The sequence below is a fragment of the Ambystoma mexicanum genome, chromosome 13 (genome assembly GCF_040938575.1).
Source record: "Ambystoma mexicanum isolate Mex_15411 chromosome 13, UKY_AmexF1_1, whole genome shotgun sequence".
In the NCBI taxonomy this organism is placed as follows: Eukaryota; Metazoa; Chordata; class Amphibia; order Caudata; family Ambystomatidae; genus Ambystoma; species Ambystoma mexicanum.
Window position 1 is genome coordinate 792771205 of NC_090938.1, and position 21284 is coordinate 792792488.

Here is a 21284-nt window from a genome sequence, read left to right on the forward strand (position 1 = left end):
CTAAATTTAAAGGGACTCACCAATGTGTTCCCCCCATCTCCTTTCCAGGTTCCAGTTTGGGACCTTAATCTGGTACTAACATTTCTAATGTGTGCACCCTTTGAACCTTTACATTCATGTCCGTTAAGGTTGTTAACATTTAAAACCATTCTCTTGGTAGCATTAACTTCAGCACGTAGAGTGAGTGAATTGCAGGAACTGTTGTCCACCCTTTACTAGCTTCCACAAGGATAGGGTTTTTCTGAGGGTCAAGCCTTCATTTTTACACAAAATCATTTCTGATTTTCATGTAGGGCAGAAAATCGTATTGCCCACTTTCTAGCATCCACCTCATCCTAGCAAAGAGGAGGAGAGATTACATAGATTGGATCCATGCAGAGCTCTGAGCTTTTACATATCTAGACTATCCAAACTTCCTATTGGTGATCAGGTTTTTATAGGCTATACAGGCAACAAACTGGGTCAGGCTGTGACAAAACAGACCTTATCCAGATGGATCATTCTGGCAATTTCGGAATCCTCCATAAAGATTAAGGGCCCATTACACCAGGGGCATGGCTACCTCTACAGTTCTGCAAAGGGGTGTACCGATCAGAAACATCTGTGAGGCAGCTACGTGATCTACTATTCACACATTCACAAAGCATTACTGCCTTGAGTCTTCCCTTGGTCAGGATGGAAGCTTTGGAAGAGCTGTCCTCCATTCGGTTCATGGAAACCATTGAAAACTAAATTCTTAATCCCTCCACCAAACCAAACACTGCTTTGGGAGTCTATCAAAGATGAGGAATACGTGGGAGGACACAATCCATTCGAAGAACAAGTATTTTACCCCTGGTAACGTTCTTTTGACTAGATGTTCCTTCCATGTATTTCTCATCACCCCCCGCCCCCCAGCCTACCGCACAGTAGAATTTCCAATGCTATTACAGCTTTCGCTCCTTCAAAGTTTAGTACGTCAAACCTGTGGTTATGCGGGTAGTTTCTACTGTAAAAAAACAGAACTCAATCCAACGGGCGCTGCCATATATACCTTTGATTACATCATCCTCGAGAGGGAGGCCCGCGAGGGACATCGAGTCGACTGCATCGACGCACAGCGCCCTCTAATTCTTTTTCCGAAAGCAGCTTGTGCTGGATATCGCATATCAAAGATGAGGAACACAAGGGAGAAACATCCAGTCGAAAGAACGTTACCAGGGGTAAGTAACTTGTTCTCCTCTCTCTGTTGCTTTAATGTGGGTTGCTTCTTTAACGTAGATCTGATAATTCGGTATTTTGCTTCCACGTCGCTGGCTCCACTCGGCTGCATGTTCACACTGCCAGCGTCTTTCGTTTTAGCAAAATATGATGGTTAAAGAGGGTAAAAACCATGTATGAGTGCACTCTGGCAGCAAGGCGTATGATGTGGCAAGCTGTTACCAGTACAGAGAGGTTTCACCCTAAACTTCTTGTAGTAAGTACACAAGAATAAATCGGCTGTAACAAGAGAATAAATGTGGAACAGTGAAATGTATGACATTTCCAATGTATTTATTTTCAAGTAGTTAAAAGTGGAACATCTTAATAATTTAGGGCATAGCGTACATTACCAGCACAAATAATCAGCTTGTTCTTTCATTTTAGCAACTTAAATTTCCTTGCTTTCCGAACTTCAAGGCTTTAGTCTATTTCAATTGGAGGCTTTCAGAGACTTGCAGACTGCACGCGAGCTCTCCGGATACATTGTAATGTCTTTGCTTTGCTTACCCGCACCGGGTTTCAGGACATCATCTTATTGAAACTCACTGGTTGCTGCGTTTGTTTGTAGTCCGCTGCTTTCTGGGACTTGAGGTCAAGATCCCATCGCCTGCCCCTCGGACACCCCTGGAGGACTCCTCCATTCAGGGGAACAAGCATTTCTCGACCATAGCACCGAAAACATCCAGCTTCAGAGCTCCCTTCTCTCTCTCGTACTTTGGCTTCTTGGAGAACCGGCTCCCTCGCCACATATTGACACTTCACCGCACACGGTCTTCCTCTAGTGTCTTTGCGTCCCGTTCTCTGGTTTTCCATGAGTTGTGCTGGCCTCTTTGCTGCTCCTCTGCTTTCTTGCTAAGGACTGTCCCACCTTTAATTGCCTGACCTTGTAACTGTAACTCACAGGCTACTTCTTCTTCATTCCAATAGTATAATGGTGCTTTCCATAGGTAACCTGCATTACTCTTGGAATGGTCTTTTTATTCCCAGCACTGGACATCAGGGAAAACAATAGGATGAGAATTAAAATATCCTACAAAAGCTGGGGAAGAGTAAATTACTTCACTTTCAGAGAAGAGGGAATACTGTGTCTCACCCTCTGGCACTCTCTCCCCAATCCCCAAGGACCCTCCCCCCAGGTGATCCTCGCTAGTCCACCCCCAGGGTTGCGATACAACAGTGATGGCCTTTCCCTGGCAATCTGGGCAGAGGATCCAAGGGGAGAAAATGTGAGGACGTCCTTAGGTTTCTCACATCTGACATTCCATCCAGCCCCATGGTGGGCCAGTTGGTTTCTCCCAAAGTCAAACACACACACAGGGCATAACATATAAATTAAACACACACTACACTACACTTTTAAATAAAATGTTTATTGCCCTGGTGTCTGCTTCGGTATCTATTCTATCCATCAAAATTAGTTTCCTCGGGGGATCCAAGATAGCCACCGGGGTAGGGAGACGCGAGTGAGGCTCTCTCCCGCCGGGCTGCATCAATGAAGTACCGCAAAATAAGCCTGGACGCCCTGCCATAGCAAAGAAGACAACATACATCACTCACGACACCTCCGGAACAAAGGGCAAGGGGATTTAGACCCGGCAGACATGGGAGAAAGGGGTCGCCGAGAGGCGCGGACAGCCCCTCCCCCAATGGCGATCACTGGGAGATATCTTTTGTAGTGGCGCTGGGCAGCCGGGGAAGGAGGCGTGCTGATACTGGAACGCCAGCACAAGGAAATACCGAAGCGGCAGCCTCTGATGATGAAACGCCCCCCCCCCCGCATCACCCTCTGGCGGCGGAGGGGGTTGCTCTAAGGAGGAGGCACCCGAGAACACCGGGGGACACCCACCCCAGTCCAGGCCAAGGAGCAGATGGAGGAGAGAGAGGCACCAGCAGCACCCCGTGGTGGGGGAAGGTGGGACAGAGCCACGATAGGAGAGGATACGCGAGGTGCGACTCCAGGGAGAGTCACGGATGGGGGCACGGGCCAGGAAAAGGGACAAGACACCGCGCTGGGTGGAGAGGAAGGTGAGGGTCTCCCCCCCATTATACCGCAACGAAGGCCACCCTGCGCAACATACCACCATCCGCCAAATCACTTGTGGCAGGGCTGCATTTGCCGCTCCCCCTTCCAGCAATCAGATACCACAAAGGGGGGGTGGAGTCGTGGAGGGCCTAGCATTGCGGCCCCCACCCCCTCATCCACAGGGAGGGGGGGCAATGTAACGCACCCTCCCACCCAAGAAGAAGAGGATCCTTCACTATCAGAGAGCAACTATATACATAGCCTCTGCCATCGTCCTAAAGCCCCCCCCCAAGAATACCAGAAGGAGGGCCACGAGTGGAGAGGCAGAGGCATGCAGAAGATACCCCACGGTGCCCCACTCGACAGCGGCAATATCATAAGGGAGGCAATGTCAAAGGGGAAGGGGACTTCCTCCCTAATGAATTCACAGCCTACCAAACAAGACGCCAGCCTACTACATATGTGGTCAACAGATACCCCAGTGCAAACCAGAGGAAAATTACATGAGGACCCCCTTGGCGAAGGCAATCCTCCCGCCCCCCAACAGCACCCGCCTTCAAAGGAAGACATGCATGCATGGTTCATGGAGCTTCAAGAGAAGTTTATGTCAACGGTCCAAGATCAGTTTGCCTCGATAAGGAATGACATGAAGCAGGTGGTCCAGGATCTGAAGCTGGATGTGGCCAAACTGGAAGAGCGGACTGACACACTCGAGAGAATACTCCAGAACACAGAAGAAGAGGCTCAGCACAACCGCGAGACGCAGGAGCATTTGGTGAGGTTAACACTCAACCTGGAGATATAATGTGAAGACCTCGAAAACCGCTCACCAAGATCCAATATCCGCATAAAAAATATGCCAGAGTCGGTACTTGAAAAAGACCTCAAATGGCAGTCCAAGAGGTGTTCAGAGACATTCTAGAGGCACAAGAAGCGGATGCTGTTGGAGTGAACAGGGTGTACATGGTGGGCCCAAAGAGAACCGGTGCGCCTGGGGAGAGACCACGAGACGTGCTGGTTTCCCTCTCCTCATACCCACAAAAAGAATGATTTTTGAGGAGGGCGAGGGGGATGGACCACATAAGAATGAATGGGGCAGACATCCAGTTGTACCAAGACCTGGCCCAAGTGACTCTGCAAAAAAGAAGAGCGATGGCCCCGCTGGTTAAGGAATTGGTGGCGAGGCAAATTCGGTACAAACGGACGTTCCCTTTTGGGTTACTATTTACATGGGAAGCCAAACAGCGAAGAGTAACCACCTGGGAGGAAGGGCTTCACATTATGGCGATACAAGCCAATGAGGCAGATGAAAGTGGCAAGAAAGCAAGAGGAGATCACAAGAGGAGACTGAGTGGATGGGAAACGGTGCGGCGAAGCAAACAGGAATAAACAACTGTAGAACGGCCCCAGATGAGTGAATGGGAGAAGCTAGAATTAACCCAGTCGCAGGTGGCAAGACTAAAAACTGAATGGAAAAAGAGAGGAACATTGCAGGTATCCAGATAAACAGTGACATTGCGACCCGGGGCAGGGCCCCGGAATTGAATCTTGGTAAGGACAGAGATAGATGCGGGGAATAGGAACCCCCGTGAAAGTATTCCTGAGTTTATGGAGGGCGGGGAGCAATGGGCGGAACACTCTAGCATCCTTAGGAGCCCGGGTCCTACTCGGGACAACTGTTGGTTCGAAGTTAAGAGTTGTGGAGGGAGTTAAAAAGTTGGCGGGAATGGAAACCAGCAAATGGGAATATCTGACATTACCTATGAGCTAAGACTCTATGGGGAAGCTCCGTATTCTAACATACAACCTAAGGGGCCTTAACTCTCCAGTGAAGAGGAAAAAGCTGGAGAGTATGCTTAGGAGGGACACGGCGAACATTCTACTTTTGCAAGAAACCCCCATAAGAGCCCAAGACAAACAGAAAGTGTACCTCAGGGGGTATAAGATTTGGGCTCAGTCAAACGCACCAGATAAATGAGCAGGGGTGATGATAGCGGTAAAAGATGGAGGGGACTTTAGGCTAATAGACAAGCTATCAGATAAGAATGGGAGATTTGCTTTTGCTAACACCATAATAGACGGACACTGCCTCACCTTGGCATCAATATATGGCCCCAACTCGGGGCAAGATGGCTTTCTATGGGAAACTTTGGGTAAACTAGAAGATTTCGCAAAGGGAGAGGTGATTCTGGGGGGAGACCTAAACCTGGCATGGCACCCATGAACAGATAGGAGTACAGGAGGGGTCCAGGGGCAGGGGGCGCCATCCAAACTCCTCAGGCAAAAGATGGACCATTTGGCCCTGCGCGATGTGTGGAGGGAACTTAAAGGCGAACAGAGGGGGTATATGTATTTCTCACAAGCGCTTAACATGTTGAAAATTTACTATTTCCAGACTTCGGTGGGACTGATCGGTAGGATACAGGGAATAGAATGTGGGTCAATTTCACTGTCAGATCATGCTCTGCTATGGATGGAGTTGCACACCCCAGGGAAGGGGGGGGGAGCTCTGGCGTTGGTGCCTCCCGCAGGACCTTCTTCAGGACCCGATGGTGGGGGAGTCAATTAGGGACATGGTTTTAGAATACTTTGCACAAAATGACACAGGAGATGTCCCAGTAACAGTCTGGGAGGCATTCAAAGCAGTAATCTGCAGCAAAATGATAGCACGCAAAGCATCCAGGGACAATCAGAGGCATAAGTGGGAGTGGGAGCTGGAAAAGAAAATTGCGGACACACAAGAGAAACTCATGACCAATCCCACCCGTAGCATGCAGAAAGCCCTGAGACACACACAAGGTCAGTTGGAAATGCTACGCACCAAAAAAGCAGAGAAATCACTCCTTTCTCTCAAACAACGGTATTACATCATGGCCAGCAAGGCAGATAGGTACTTGGCTAGACAACTCAGACAGAAACAAAAGGCAAGGACTATCAAAAATATCCGAAGCTCCCAAGGAGAGATTCTCACGCGCACCCGGGACATGGGGGAGGCCCTCAGGGAGTTCTACCAAACACTGTATATTACTGAACACCCAGATGAAAGCGTACAAGACGAGTACTTACAAGCCCTCCCAATCCCTCAAATAACGGAATAAAATAGAAGCGCACTAGAGAGCCCAATTAGGGAAGAAGTGAAAAAGGCAATAGCAAGCCTCCCAAATAACAAAGCACCCGGCCCAGACGGCTTTACAGGCCCATTTTATAAAAAATGTGCAGACATTCTAACTCCATTCCTAACCAGACTCTTTAAAACCTTCAAAGAATGTGGGAACGTTACCCCGACAATGAATGAAGTCAAAGTACTAGTCTTTCACAAAGCAGGAAAAGACCCCTTCCAGCCCAGCTCATATCGCCCCATTGCATTGATTAATCTAGACTCTAAAATCTATACGAAAATCTTGGCTGCCAGATTGTCCCCACTGTTGCCCAACTTGATAAACAAACACCAATCAGGCTTTATACCAGGTCGACAAACGCACGACAACCTTAGAAGACTTATACACCTAGTGGAGAAGACGGGCATCACACTCACTCCGGCAATACCACTTTCTTTAGATGCCGAAAAGGCATTCGACCGGGTGGAATGGTCACTACTATTTAAAACATTAAAATGCATGGGATTCGGAAAGCAATACATAAATATGATAAGAGCCAACTACAAAAACCCAACAATTAGGATAGCCATAAATGGGGAGATCACAGACAGGGTAGAGATCTCTTGGGGCACAAAACAGGAATGCCCGCTGTCCCCCTTCTATGCGCCATTTTTCTAGAACCATTGTTAATTAAGATCAGGGAATCCCTCCTCAAAAAAGGGATAGAGATGGCAGGCAGACAACACAAAGTGATCGCATATACGGACGATATGCTGATAGCCCTTGCAGACCAGGGTAGGACGGTTGCCGCAACAATAAGAGAATTAGAGACATTCGTGGCAATCTCAGGCTTTAAAGTCAATAGGAAAAAAATCAGAGATATTAATCCTGGCAGGCGAGAAGGGGGAGGTAGAAAGGGAGGCGGAGGTACTAGGCCTCAAAATGGCCGATAAGGGGATCAAGTACCTAGGAATAACACTGACGCACAAGGTTGAGCTACTATTCGAAGGAAACTATCCCCCACTCCTAGAACACATACGGAGGGATCTATAGCCCCCTAATGGTCTCATGGTGGGGCAAAATTAAATCGGTAAAAATGAACATTCTCCCCAGGCTCTTGTACTATTTCCAGCCCCTCCCAATTACGATTCCAAGATCATTCTTCAAAGCACTGTCAAAGGCAATATCTTCCTATATTTTGAATAGGAAACCCCTGAGGATTGCTAGAGCTGTTCTCACAGCACCTACTCGGGCAGGGGAGATGTCCCTCTCCCCACTTTCACAAATATTACCATGCAGCGCAATTAAGGGTATTAAAAGAATGGCTGGGGGAAGATTACCAATCAGCATCATTGATGCATGACAGGGCAGTTGCCAGATCACCACTGGCGGAACTGCTTTGGAAAGCTAAACAATATAGGCACCCGAACCTTCGTATCAGTATGGTCATGAGGACCACCCTAGAGTCATGGGACGAACAAACGCGAAGGGGAATCATGACTACAGTAGATGCTCCCTTCACACCCATCTGTAGGAACACCTAATTCCGACCTGGTTTGGAACGAGGGGCTTTCGAGAAATGGGAAACAGCGGGGTGTACAAAAATTGGGGAAATGTTTCATGACACGGAAATAAGATCGTTCAAGGAGTGTAAATACTTAATAAATTTTACAGAAGTGGACAGATTCAAATATGATCAGCTCAAGCACTGGCTGATGACTCCTGAAATCCTACAAGCAGCAACAAGAGGCTTCACCCCATTTGAAAAATGCATAACAACAGATTCGGAGTTAAGGGGGCTACTCTCTTCCCTGTATGCATTTATAAACTTCCAAGAAGAAGACGTGAAGTGATCCTATGTGGTTAAATGGGAGAAAACTCTGGGGGAGGATATCCCAAAACAACAGTGGACAGATCTATGGAACAGCATCCCAAAAGTGACCCGATCAGTCCAAATGAGGGAAATGTGGATAAGAATAGTAAACCAATGGCACTATACACCAGAGAGACTGCATGCAATGTATCCTCAATCATCCAACATGTGCTGGAGAGGCTGTGCAGAAGTGGATACACATCTGGTGGGACTGTCCGGGGATCAAGGGTTTCTGGTCAGAGGTAAAGATTGAGATGGGGAAAATGTTTCCACACGCGGAACAGCTGGGGGTGAAGGCGTGTTTATGCGGAATGAAAGTTAAGGAAGCTAAGAAAAACACAAATTCGCAATGGAGGAGCTTTATGGGACTTGTCATAGCGGCATGGGCGGCTATAGCCCAAAACTGGAAAAAAAGACCCACCATTAGTGTTCACTCAGCTTCAGAAAGGTTGGGTGCTGATGACCATGGAAAAGATAACGCACACAATTCAGGGCTCAGTTGGAACTTTTAGAAAAGAATGGGGAACGGTTTGAACTATCTGCACTCTGACTATATGGAACAATGGTGCCCCCACAAAATCAGGATCACAGACATTTTCAGCTCATAGGATATTCCCATACTGAGAGACACTAATAAGATCACCCGGGGGGATGGGGGGAGTTGCTCAGTTCGATTTTTTATTGTATTTGAAAATAATAAAAATATAAATAAGAAAATAAAAAAGCTGGCAGCAAACCACAGCAGCCACCCACTACAATGGTTGTTCATTGCTATATGAAATGGGATCCTGATGCCCGTCTTGGTACATTACAAGTTCTCACACTCCCTTGGCTAAGCATTTCCATTTAATATTTTTGCATATGTCTGCAGTCATGTATTTTCTTATGTTTCCTTTCTCTATTATAGTTAAGAACAGACCATTTTGCTGTCCCTTTTAAAATTTAAAAATATATATATATATATATATATATATATATATATATATATATATATATATATATATAGGAAAAAATGAGTTTCCTCGAATTACTATTCAACACATTTTATTCAATGAAAACCCTTTCCTTCGAAATGCATTTTCATTGAATACATTTCGTTGGATTTCAATGGATTTTTTTTAACACTAGGGTTAGAGTTAGGGTTAGGGTTAGGGTTAGGGGGGGTGCCCTTGGGGTTTGGGGAGGTTTGGGGGTCACCCCCCAATACACAATAAACACTAAAACGTTACGAAGCTGGCCAGTGCCGAAATACTTTAAATATTTCAGCACTGGACAGCTCCATGTAACGCTTTAACATTAAGCATGTTTCATCGAAATTTCATGCAAAAAATGTAAAGTGTTTATATAACAAAACCCTTTTCAATGAAAGGGTTTCGATGCATAAACACTTTGCATTGTATGTATGCTAATTCTATGGAACAGTTTGTGTTGAATAGGTTTCAATGCATTCCATTTTCGATGGAATGCATTTGATGCAAAGACCATAAACCACCTGCTTCTTTCTTTTTGTGTGTTCCCACAGAGGGCAAGTCTGTAGCTGCACTAGCCTCTCCAACCCCCTTAGTGCCTCTTTCAGTTGCTTGTTCCTGAACCTCTACTGGTTTAGGAAAGAGAGCTGCTTCTAAGATTCCCAGAGTGATGTTCTCCCCAGTTTTGACATGGTATGTTTGTTTCCTATTATTCTGCATTAATATCTTTCTCGCCCCTGTAGTCCAGCCATTCCGTCCAAGCTGTATTTCCAGGCTAGACTGGATTTGCACATTAGGCGGATGTAGGTACCCTTAGGAGGTGACAGAATCAGACCTGTGGGGATCAACTTGCGTTCTCCTACTTCTATAGAGATACCCCGACTACTGTGGGAGCAGTGGCCTGACTGCTCAGTTTGGGAGTATTTCAGGGTTCCCCCAATTTATATCCGTTGAGTCAGAGCCCACATTGCCACCTCATGTAAGGGTGTCGAAGAAGGAAGCTGACACAACAGTGGCATGGGGGTAGTTATAGAGATTTATTGTGCACAAAAGGCCCTCACCATCCCTACCATCTCTATGTTTGCTGTACAGTCGTGTGCATAGTCTCCTACCTGTAGGAAGTCTGCTAGAAATGTTGCTGGGTTGACAGTCCTGCACCTCACTATCTTCGGGCTTATATTCAATAGTATCACCACAAATCCTGATGCTATTTGTGTAGTCAGAGTGCTCTTTGGCTTCTGCAGTATTGCGAAGAGGGTGTGCTCCACGAATAGAGTGGTGGTGCACCACATGGTTATTGCTGCTGACTTCTCCACTGCAAATGTGGTTGCTACCAAAGCTTGTTTGCACTGATAGTGTCCTCTCATTACTGGGTCAAGTTGTCCACTGTAGTAAGCTATTGGCTTGTGGCCCATGCTTGTTTTTTGTGTCAGTACTGCCTTCATCACTACATCGTCAGTGTGTGAAAACAGGAAAAATTCCTTTTTGTAATCTGGGATCCCTACCATTGGTGCCATGCTTATTGCTTCCTTCAGTTCCTTGAATGCCTCAGTCATCTCTGGGGTCCATGTGAGTGTCTTGTTTCCTTTCTGTGCTTCCTTCAGAGTGCCCAGGAGTGGCCTTGTGTATGTGCTGTAGTCACAAACCAATGTTGTGCAGTAGTTGCATAACCTTACGAACCATCGCATTTCCCTCACTGTTGTGGGCTTAGGTGTCTTGCGTATTGTCTCTACTCTATCTATTTTGTATGTTGCTTAAGTCCATCTGTATCACTCTGTTAAAGATAGATGGTGAATTGCAGTACCCTTGTGGTAAATGAGTATGTTTCCACTTCTGGTTTCTATACATAAAGCTGGTCAAGCCTTGTGAGTCTGGGTGTGGTGGTACTGAGAAGAATGCAAATCAATGACAGTGAAACAAGCAGCCTCCGCCGGAGGAATGCTGCACAGAATTGTCACTGGGTTTGCAACTAAAGGATATTCTGCTTCTACAATGTGGTTAAGAGGTCTTAAATCCTGTATGAGACGCCATGACCCTCCCTTCGCTTTCCTCACAGGATACACTGCAGTATTGCATGGGGATTCCGATTGGTACAAGGATGACAAGGATGCCTTTCTCAATCAGGTCTATGATTGCCTCATAAAGGCCCTCATCTGCATCTTTAGTTAGGGGATACCGCTTTACTCTTGGTAAAATTGCTCCTGGCTTCAGCTTGATCTTCACTCCCCCTATGCTTTTTATGTGACCCACGTCATCGAGATTTATGGTCCATAGAGTGCTGGGTACTTTAGGCATATCCTCCTCACAGAATGGGGGTGGCGCCTCCAGCGCTTTTGCCATTCTCTGTGGTACTTCCGTGTAGTGTATTTGTAACCAATAAGTCACACTCATTTCAAGAAACATCTCTAGCCTCTCTTCCCTGAAGAGCTCTTTGTCGGTCACTGAGGTCAACCTGCATCCCACTGTCACAGCGATCCCTGCTCTCCATGCCCATCCTGTGTCATCCATCCTCTGGCACCCACTCTATACCAGGCAAGGTAATAGGCTGCAATAGGCTTGAACAATCTGTCTTACATTGAGCATGTGTATTCCTGGTGTGGAGCACACTATTCCCTTGTTTGTGAATGAGATTGTCATGTTCAGTCTGCTCATAATGTCTCGTCCCAGTATGTTTATAGGTGTCTGTCGACAGTAAAGTAAAGGCAGTGATAGATTGTGATCTCCTATAGAAAGTGAGATGTTGTCTGTGAAAATAACCACTTCCCGAGCCCCAGAGAATCACAGAGTGTTCATGGCATCGCCTGACAATTTAAATGCCCCTTCCCTAATGCAGGACCTAGTCACCCCTATGTCAACAAGAAATTAAAAGGTTTTGTCACCTATCGCCACTCCTATGCAAGGTTCCTCCACATGGTTGGGTGTGATCGACAGGATGAGACACATCAAGTTAATCTGTGGGCTGTCCTATTGAGGGTACAGGGACATCCCATTCCCTGTAAAGGGGTTGTTCCCTACCATGGTAACTCCTTCCAATTGTCTGACAGGGACTGTTGTCATTGTGTCCACGTGTGCTGGTGCGTCATTGTTCTGTATCTGTGCTTCCTGCTGAGTATTCCCTCAAATCTGTGGTGCTTGTCCATACTGTGGTACCCGTGCTGGCATCTGCATTTGTGTTTGTGGGGCTTGCACTTGTGGCATATGTTGATATGTGCCCTGCACCTGTCCTTGCTGTTGCTGGTCTTGTGCATAGTAATCGTCCTGGTCTCCTTGATAGGGGTGCTGGCCCTGCCCTCCCCAATTCTGCTACATCCCCTTGTACCTACACACTCCTGAAATGTGTCCTAACTGCCCACAGGTCCAGCACTGTGGTGGCTTTCTCCCTTATCCTTGGAAACCTCCCAAAAAATCCTCTGGGTTCTGCTGCATCTGTTGCCCATATCCTTTAAACCCCCTGGAAAGCCCCCTTGGCTGTGATGCATTTGTGGTCTGAAGCCACGCCCTCTCTGGTGGCCCCCCTTCCTCTGAACCCTTGCTCTGGCCACCCCGCTCCATGAACCCTCCCCCATGGGAGGTATGAACTGCTGTGGTTGTAGCTGCTGCTGCAATGCCTGTGGGTTGGGGCTGGTCAAGACCGCCCCATCCATTGCGTACTTCGATAATGTTTTCTGTACTAGTTTTGCTTCATATATCTTCCTGTCCTCTGCCCTCTCCTTAATCCTCTCCTGCCATAACCTACAATGGTGAACTATCATGAGTTGTCTCTCCGGCCACCCTTTCGCTTCCACCCCTACCAATTTCCATAAGCTCTTCTGTACAGGCTCTGTTAGCCCCTGTACTAGTATGTGATAGAATATTGCTATTGTTCAGTCCCAGGGCTCTCGGGTTTCAAGGCGCCAAAGCTCTTGATTCTCCTGAATGTACTGCACAGGGTCTTCGTCTTCCCTCATTTTCCGAGACGTAATCGCCCCAATGTCTGTCTGTCTGGGTATTGTGTTCTCAGTGCTTGCCATACTGCTTCCCTGCAGTTTGCAAACGGCGAACCATCGTGTGCTGTGTTTTGTGTTGTCATCCCCGGGAACCATGCCTTTTTCTATACTCATCAGATGCATCTCTTAGATTGACACTAAGAGTCTTTTTTACGTCACCCACAGCTAACCAATGTCCCGCTGTAATTTTCTCCATCTCATAGATCCCTTTCCCAGCCCCTGCACTTAACTATGGTAGTCTACCCTTCACATTCTCCTTGTCTGTATGCTTCCATGGTACATACATAGGTCGCACCCCTCCTCTCTCTAGTAAGGGCATCTGTGTGAACGCTGCCTCCTCCTCATGCGTCCTTCTAGTCAGTCTTACTTGTCGGTCCCCTCTCTCGTTCTCAATGCCTGCACCCTTGAACGAACCATTGCTGTCTCCCCTTTCCTTCGTTGTGGGAGGCCTCTAAGCCTATCGATATATGTAGTGGTGTCATGTAGGGTGTGCAAGTCATTCACTCGCCATGCCTGCTCCTCTGAGCTGCCCCCTCCTTCTCCCTGTGTATGTGACCTGAACTCCCATGACACCCGCTTGTCTGTTCCTGCCCCTGTTGATTGGGATCAGAACTGCGTCCCCTTCTCGTCCCCAATGTACGTGTCCTCATTGTCCGACCCTGTGTCCATGTTACTACAAAAATCATCTGCATAACTCAGTCTCCTCAATGTCAAGTCTGTGTTGGGCTTTGTGCTGAGGTCGATGTCTCTCAAGTCGTACCTGCTTCCTCCTCCCAGGCCCCTAGGCCTGCTCCTTCCCTGTCTATTGTACTCCTGCCTCGTAAGCTTGTGCTGTCTGGTTCTGTCTGTCTGTCCTCCTCGAGTCTGTCACCTCCCTGGTCTAGAACTCCTTGTGTCTTTACTGCCCTTATTGCTTGCTTGTCCTCCCTGCGTGCTCGTTCTCTTGCCAGCCTATCCAAATGTAACTTCCTCTGTTCCCACTCAGCTAACTTGCGTTTTGCCCACTCTGCTACTCCTCTTCGCCTTTCAATCTCCTCCACTTCCCTTGTCTTTCTATCCCTCTGCTCTTGCTCTGCTCTCTTCCTTTCCTTGTGGTCTCTTTCCATCCTCTCCTCTTGTTCCCTTTCTATGTGCTCCTTCTCCTCCTTCCTTCGTTCCCTATCCTCCCTCTCCAATCCCTCGTCTCTTCTCCTCCCTCTCAAGTTTCTCCTCTTGTTCCTATCCTCTTCATCCATTATCTCTGCCCAGTCTGATGCTTTGCTGCCTCTCTTCAGTCCCTCGATTGCCTTAGTCGCCCCTTCTGCCTCTCCATCTGTTTTCCCTTGCAGCTTCAGACGTATCTGCCCTCCTACCCATTTGTTTGTGGCTATACTCCTGAGACCCTCCCTCGCGCCCTTCTGTGCCTCGCTCCTCACCTCTTGATCAGCAGCTGGCTGCCCTGCGCCTTTTGGTCCCTCCTCCTTAGTATATGGTGGTGGCTTATATGTCGGATTTGAGTACCCCTCTGCTGCCCTTAATTCTCGCATTGGGTACATCCCTTGCTCATCGCCTGTATCATTGGATGCTACGCTCAGAGGAACATGGGGAGGTGTGGAGGGATGAGTCCCTGGCTCAGCATCTACTGCTCCCTCGCCCTCCTGAAACATGTGCCACAACTCGAATATGGCCATGCGTTTTATTAACTTCTTCCCCTTATAGGTACCCTGTATGCGTGTCAGTGGTGATTGCTGCACATCTTTGGAGAAACTTCCACAAGGTGGCCATGGTTTAGTTAACTTCCCCTGAGTACTTTTGGACCATTCTGTGCTATACCTACAAATCTTCTCCCGATAAGGTGGGAGTGTTTTACACAGGTGCCAAAGGGGCATGTCCCCTCTGCACCTCTGCTGATACATAGTCAGTACCTTTACCTGACCTCACGTCGAGAGTTTTGATAGTCCGGTGTTTAGGGAAAAAGGCACAATATAAAGGCAATACCTTCTAGTTTTTATGAGCCTCTCTGGCTCCACAACTTATCCGGCGTGCTCCACCCACCACCCCTCCTTCACAATCACTGCCTCCCCAGGCACACCCACAATCTTGTGTATGCCAAATCTGACTTGCTAACTTCTTCTCATCCAAAATCCTCTCTCTTCGCCAGAACATCCTCTCCTCTCCTTCCTTCTCCCCTCCCTCCCCCCTTCCTGCTCTGCTAACTTGTCCACCTTCTCTCCTATCACCCCAGCCTGTGTCTCCCATCTCCTGTCCAAAACTCACCCTACTGCTGCCTCATCTGATCCCATCCCCACTTCCCTCATCCCCAAAATGTACCCTCTCCTTATCCCCCACCTAACCACCTTCTTCAACATCTGTTTCTCCTCTGCCACCTTTCCTTCAGCTTTCAAACATGCTATCATAATCCCTATCCTGAAGAAACTTTCTGCTAGCCCTCTTCTTTCCTCCAACTTCAGACCAATCTCCCTTCTCCCCTTCATCTCAAAGCTTCTCGAGCGCCTAGCCTACTCTCAACTTTCTGCCTTCGTCTCATCCCACTCCCTGCTCCCCACCTCTCAATCTGGTTTCCGCCCTAAACACTCCACTGAGACTGCCCTCACCTATGTCCTCAACTCTCTCCTCACTGCTCGCTATGCTAAGCAATCTTCAATTCTCATCCTCCTTGACCTTTCTGCAGCTTTCGACACCGTAGATCACCCCTTCTTAGCACTCTGTCCTCCTTCGGCTTCAAAGGCTCTGTCCTCTCCTGGCTCTCCTCTTACCTCTCCAATCGATCCTTCACTGTCTCCTTGGGCGGCCGCACCTCCTCCAGCCTCCCCCTGAACTATAGCGTCTCCCAGGGATCCGTACTTGGACCCTTTCTTTTCTCTCTCTCTATACCTCCCTTCTCGCCCCAGTCATCTCTTCTTTCAGCATCTCCCACCACTTCTATGCTGATGACACCCAACTCTTTCTTTCCTTCTCTTCTTTCACATCGGAACTCCACCACACTCTCTCTTCCTGCCTCACAGCCATAAGAAACTGGGTGTCATCCCACTTTCTTTCCCTCAATACTGACAACACTGAGGTGCTTTTCTTCCCTCCTAACACTCTCTCCCCTCCCCCCTCCTTTCATCCACTTTCCACCTTCCAACCTCCGCATCTCGACCCACTGTAACGCTCACCTGATTCCCGCAGAGGCGCCGGTCTTGACTGGGTGAATGCCGTATCTTCAAAGGTGATGTGTAACACACGGTTGGCTCTTTGGGCTGGACCTCTGTGCACTGTATGTCTGACTCGAAGAGTAAGATGTCTGCAGATAGAAAATATGGGATTAATGAACTGGGGTTATTGGGTGCCTCTCTCCTCTTCCCTTTCTCTTCTCCTGTAGAACCCCAAAGGTTAACGCCCTCACCTTAGGTAAGTGAACGCCGAGCTCTCCATCTGCCTCGGGGCAGGGTGCCGTAACCAGTTTCTTCACTGGATAAGGGTGCAGGCCTCTTGACCTCAGAGGACTGCTGTCCGTCGTTAACTGCACGAACGGTAAGTTCTGGGCTTTCAAATGTCTTAAAAGTCTTTTGTAATGATATCGCTTGTTTTGCAGGGTTCCGGCGATGGCGGATGGCGGGCTGATGTGAGTTGAGGATCGAACCCGCGTGAGGAATAGAAGCGCCTGGAAGCACGTAAGTAAGCGCTTGTAGCCTGCTTCACGATGCGCACTAACTGTCCCTTTTATCTTGCAGGTACAAGTTCGGAGCTTTAGAGAAGCTGAAGGGTGCTGGAATACCCACTGGATTCGGCGTGGGAAGGAGTAATGGCACGTGAGTAATAAAGTTGCCCAATGTCTTTAAACGCACCTTCTTTTGTCTTTCAGATGCGGGATGCAGCGCCGAAGGCCTCCGGAGCGTGCGAAGAGCTGGTAAGCTTGGAGCATGCGAAGAGTAGGTAAGCCTTTGTCTTTCAGATGCTGGAATGCAGCGCGAGGCGTTGGTGACAGCCGATGGACCAGGTAAGAGATGCGCTGCCACTGAAGACCGTAGTGCTAACCTGTTCTTTCTTTATTTACAGGTGCTGCTGAAGACTGGATTCCAGGATGGTAAGCCTTTGTTCCCTTAGGCCCAGGATCAGAAGCAGAAGACACGATGAGCGTTCTGCTGCAGAGAATGCAGAATAACGCAAAGCAAGATTCATCCATCGGTGTGGTTTAAATAGCCTCCTGTAGTGCTTAGGTGTCTCCTTCCACAGCCTCGCCTAGGTGAGAAAAGAGTTCCTGCTTTCCAGAAGAGTTCCAGTGTTCTGAACCTAGGGAGTGGCTCCTGCCCCACCCAACAGGAAAAGTAGTCCCAAACAGAAGAGTATCAGGGGCTCAACTGGCAGGTAAGTAAGCAGCATGGTCTGCTGCAGGTAAGTCCACCCAAGCATTATGAGCCCGGCGCTTCCAGCGCTGGGACTGGCATCTTTATGAGCCTGGTGCCACTGGCGCCAGGACAGGGTCCAAAAGGTCCCAATTGGGACTGGCTGGCACTCGGAACCGGGGTTATGGGTCTGCTTCCAAGGGAGTCGGGCAAGTCCTGATCCCTTGGAAGCAGAGATCATGACACCCACGCCCGCAATCTCGCCCTCCATTTCGATTCCTCTCTCTCCTCTCCAACAACATCTCTCCAACCTCTTGTGCCTGTCGGCACAACCTCTTCAACATCTGCAAGATCAGCTCTTCTCTCACCTTCCATGCTTCTAAACTCCTAATCTCCTCCCTTATTTTCTCCCGCCTCTTCTACTGCTCCTCTCTCCTCTTTGGACTCCCTTTCTCTCACCTGACTCCCCTAAAATCCATCTACCACTCCTCTGTCTTCTCAGCCCTCAAGACTCTATTTCTTCCTCTCTCTCTCTCAACTCGGCTGGCTTCCCTTCCTCTCACAACTGAAATTTCAATTCCTCTGTCTTGTCTACAAATCTCTCCATGACCTGCCCCCCCTACCTTTCTTCCCTCCTCTCATTTTACTCCCCCTCCCGCTCTCTCCGCTCAGCAGATCTCTACCTTCTCACTGTACCCCCAGCCCCATGTGCCTCCTCACGCTTCCACTCCTTCCAACTCTTGGCCCCCTCCACTGGAACTCCCTACCGCTCTCCATCCGCTCCACCCCTACCTACTCATCCTTTCGCTCCTCCCTGAAAGCCCTTCTTCTTCACTCCCCCCTGACTCCCCTTCCCTACCTCCCTCCCCTTCCAACCCCTGCCCCCCTCCCTACTTCCACCTTCCCTCATGACCTCAAATTGGTCACTGAAACCTCTTAGGGGTGTTGGAGGTCACCGGAACACCCCCCCCCCTTCCCTTCCCCTCTCCCTTTCCCCTTCCTCCCACTTCCCTGACCTCAAAACATACATTGTAACCCCTATCACCTACCCCCACTCCCCTCCCCTTCCCCCACTCTCCCCCTCCTTTAAGTAAATTGTTCTACATAATGTTCCAATGATTTGTTTCATGTTTGTAAATATGCTTCTCTCACTACCTGTTATATTGTAAAGCGCTTTGGCATAAAGCGCTATATAAACTCAATAAACATAACATGCACCTTCCGCGCACCGCTGCTAGTTCACTTCGTCTGCCAATCCCAAGTTTCCAATACTAGCTCGTCACTGTCTCGTGCTCTGCGTGTCCTTTGTGCAAACCTATGGGTGTCGTCACTGAGCCATTAACCTAGGTAGTGCAAAAGAATCAAATATAGCGCGCACACTATAATAGCCTGTTACTCCCAATTCGCACAAAAATATCACAGCTGTCTTCCGGCCACCAGGCAGAGTATACCAGTATTCTCTTCTGGTCGAACTGCACCCGCTGTGTCGCCTAGAATGCGAAACGTCTCACTCCAGGCGACTTAACCAGTCAACTCACCTTCCGCAATCTAGTCCAGCTCCCTTGTTAGCCCTTACGGGGATACCGACATCTATGACGCGAGCTAAAACGCCCAACCCACAGGAATCCCCCTATTTACATATCTTCTGTCATCGGTGCCCTCAAGTCAATAGTCTAGGTTATTCACCAGACCCGTTTACCTCTAAAACTGAATGTGCCCCAAACATAGAAGAACTTCTACCTCTGCTCCTGTCTCTACTACTTTGACAATACTAGACAATACTCGACGATACTAAACAATACTCCATAATACTCAATACCCTCTCTCACACCCACAGTTGCCGTTTGACTGGGTCAATATTTACACTCTGTGGTCTGCTGGCGCTGCTCAGCTGCTGACTCCTCCTCAAGGCGCTCACCTCTGCTTCCTGGTCTGCCTGGACTACTCGTTAACTTCAGGCAGGGTGATTTCCGAGGGGCTCCTGACGGCCTTTATATGGGCACGCATTTTTCCGTGTTCTGGAAATATGCGAGGATCCTGCAGCCTCTCAGGTTCACAGCAAAGGAGAACCATCACCTCTGCTACCAACTTGTTGGGGACAGACCCCCAGGTATGCCAGAGGAACACTGGAAGTCTGCGGACTCGGAGGGCCCAACAGCCTCCACCATGATACACAGAGGACTCTTTCAACAGCAAGTTCAAGCTGTGGTTTATTACAAACGAAACCAACAGGGATCAGCACAGGAACCGGAAAAATCCATGCACATCTCACTCTTCTTTGGCTCGCAGGCTGGTTTTACTTCCAAATGGCATCAGCACAACGTCACAATTTGGCCCTTCTCCAGAAAACCTATCGGGCCAAGGGATTGGGTATTGAGTATTCTACCACCTATAATGGACATTATAGATGTTACTGTACTGGCCTTCGCATGTCAGGTGGCTGTCCTGTTCTATCCCCAAGTCACGAACTATAACATTGTTGCAGTGTTGTGGACTTGCCATTGGTTCTTGCCCGATGCTACCCACCCCTGGGGTAATAAACTGTGATTGGCTGGAGCTGACATCCCCAGGCCTGGGATCCGCAAAGATTCTCAGCTCGCTGTGTACCTCTTCAAGTTGATGCGAACAATAATGTGTCTGTATTTTAACTTGTGTGTACCACCTTAGCTTATGGGAGTGATCTTCTGTCCGGCGCAACACTTGTTGCATACTGTTGCATACTTGTCTCTGTCTTTGTCTGGCGGCCTGGGACCAGCTCTCCTTTCCTACCGCTAATCGCTGTCCATTGTCTGCTTCTGCCGCGTCACGTGTTCAGACACCACGAATTTGAGCTGTGCAGCTCTGAATTATGAGGATTTATTAGTCTTTTCTGCAGCTGGTCCCTTTGTCGTCTGGGGATTGGAATGTCATCTGTATCTCTTGACTTTGGCTGCAGTTTCTGTCTCACACGGCTTGCTTTCTGTCCAGCCTGAATCAGCTCAGCTCGTCTCTTGCTCAGAGTCTGAGGCCTGCTGTTATTTTCCTAAACCTTATAATGCGGTTTCTACAGTGTCCATGCTATACTATTTTTCCATACATTAGTCACACTTAGTTCTGTCAGGTCCCATAGGTGCTCCTGCAGTTCCATAGGGTTACTCGCATTTAAGTATCTGCAAGCTTTGCTCAGGATCTCTTATCTTGCCGTTTCTGCATCCTGCGTTTGGCTAATGGCAAAATAATAAAAGCAATGACAGTATGTACATGTGTCTGTCCACTAACTATAGAACTGTACGCTCGTGTTATTCATGTATTCGAGTGTGCTTATGTCCCGAAGTGCGGATGGCACGTGTGCTTCATGTCTAACGCTGCCGTGTCGTGGTGTCTCTAATGATGCCAGCAACATGGCTTCTTTGGTGTTTTAATCCAAGCTGTCCATACAAGTGTCCTTAATCATGGCCTGTGGCTCTTCATCCACACGGGGATAGATCTGTATGTCCCTCGATCGGTATGGCTCGCTGAGGGGATAACTCCCGACATACTTGTCAATCATGGGTCCATTGGGAATTTGTCTGAAATAGAATGGGTGTTTTCAGTGTTTCCTGGGCTTCTTCCGTGTCATGAATTTGGTAGGAGGGGGAGGGGCTGGGAGGTTTCCCCCACCCCTCTTCAGTATTCAGTGGGCACTCCTTGCATGGTGCAGACCCGTAGTCCTGGAGTGGTGGTACCAATTGATTGTAAAGTGGTGCTGTCATCAAGCACACAACGAGTGGCGCATAAAAGGGAGCTC

The 21284-nt window shown here is 48.4% G+C and overlaps 1 protein-coding gene across 2 annotated transcripts in view; it reads left to right on the forward strand.

Moving 5' to 3' along the window:
• The window catches only part of LOC138521991 (uncharacterized), a 523182-nt gene that overhangs the window by 482617 nt on the left and 19281 nt on the right, over nucleotides 1–21284 (forward strand). The gene's annotated exons all lie outside the window — the stretch shown is intronic.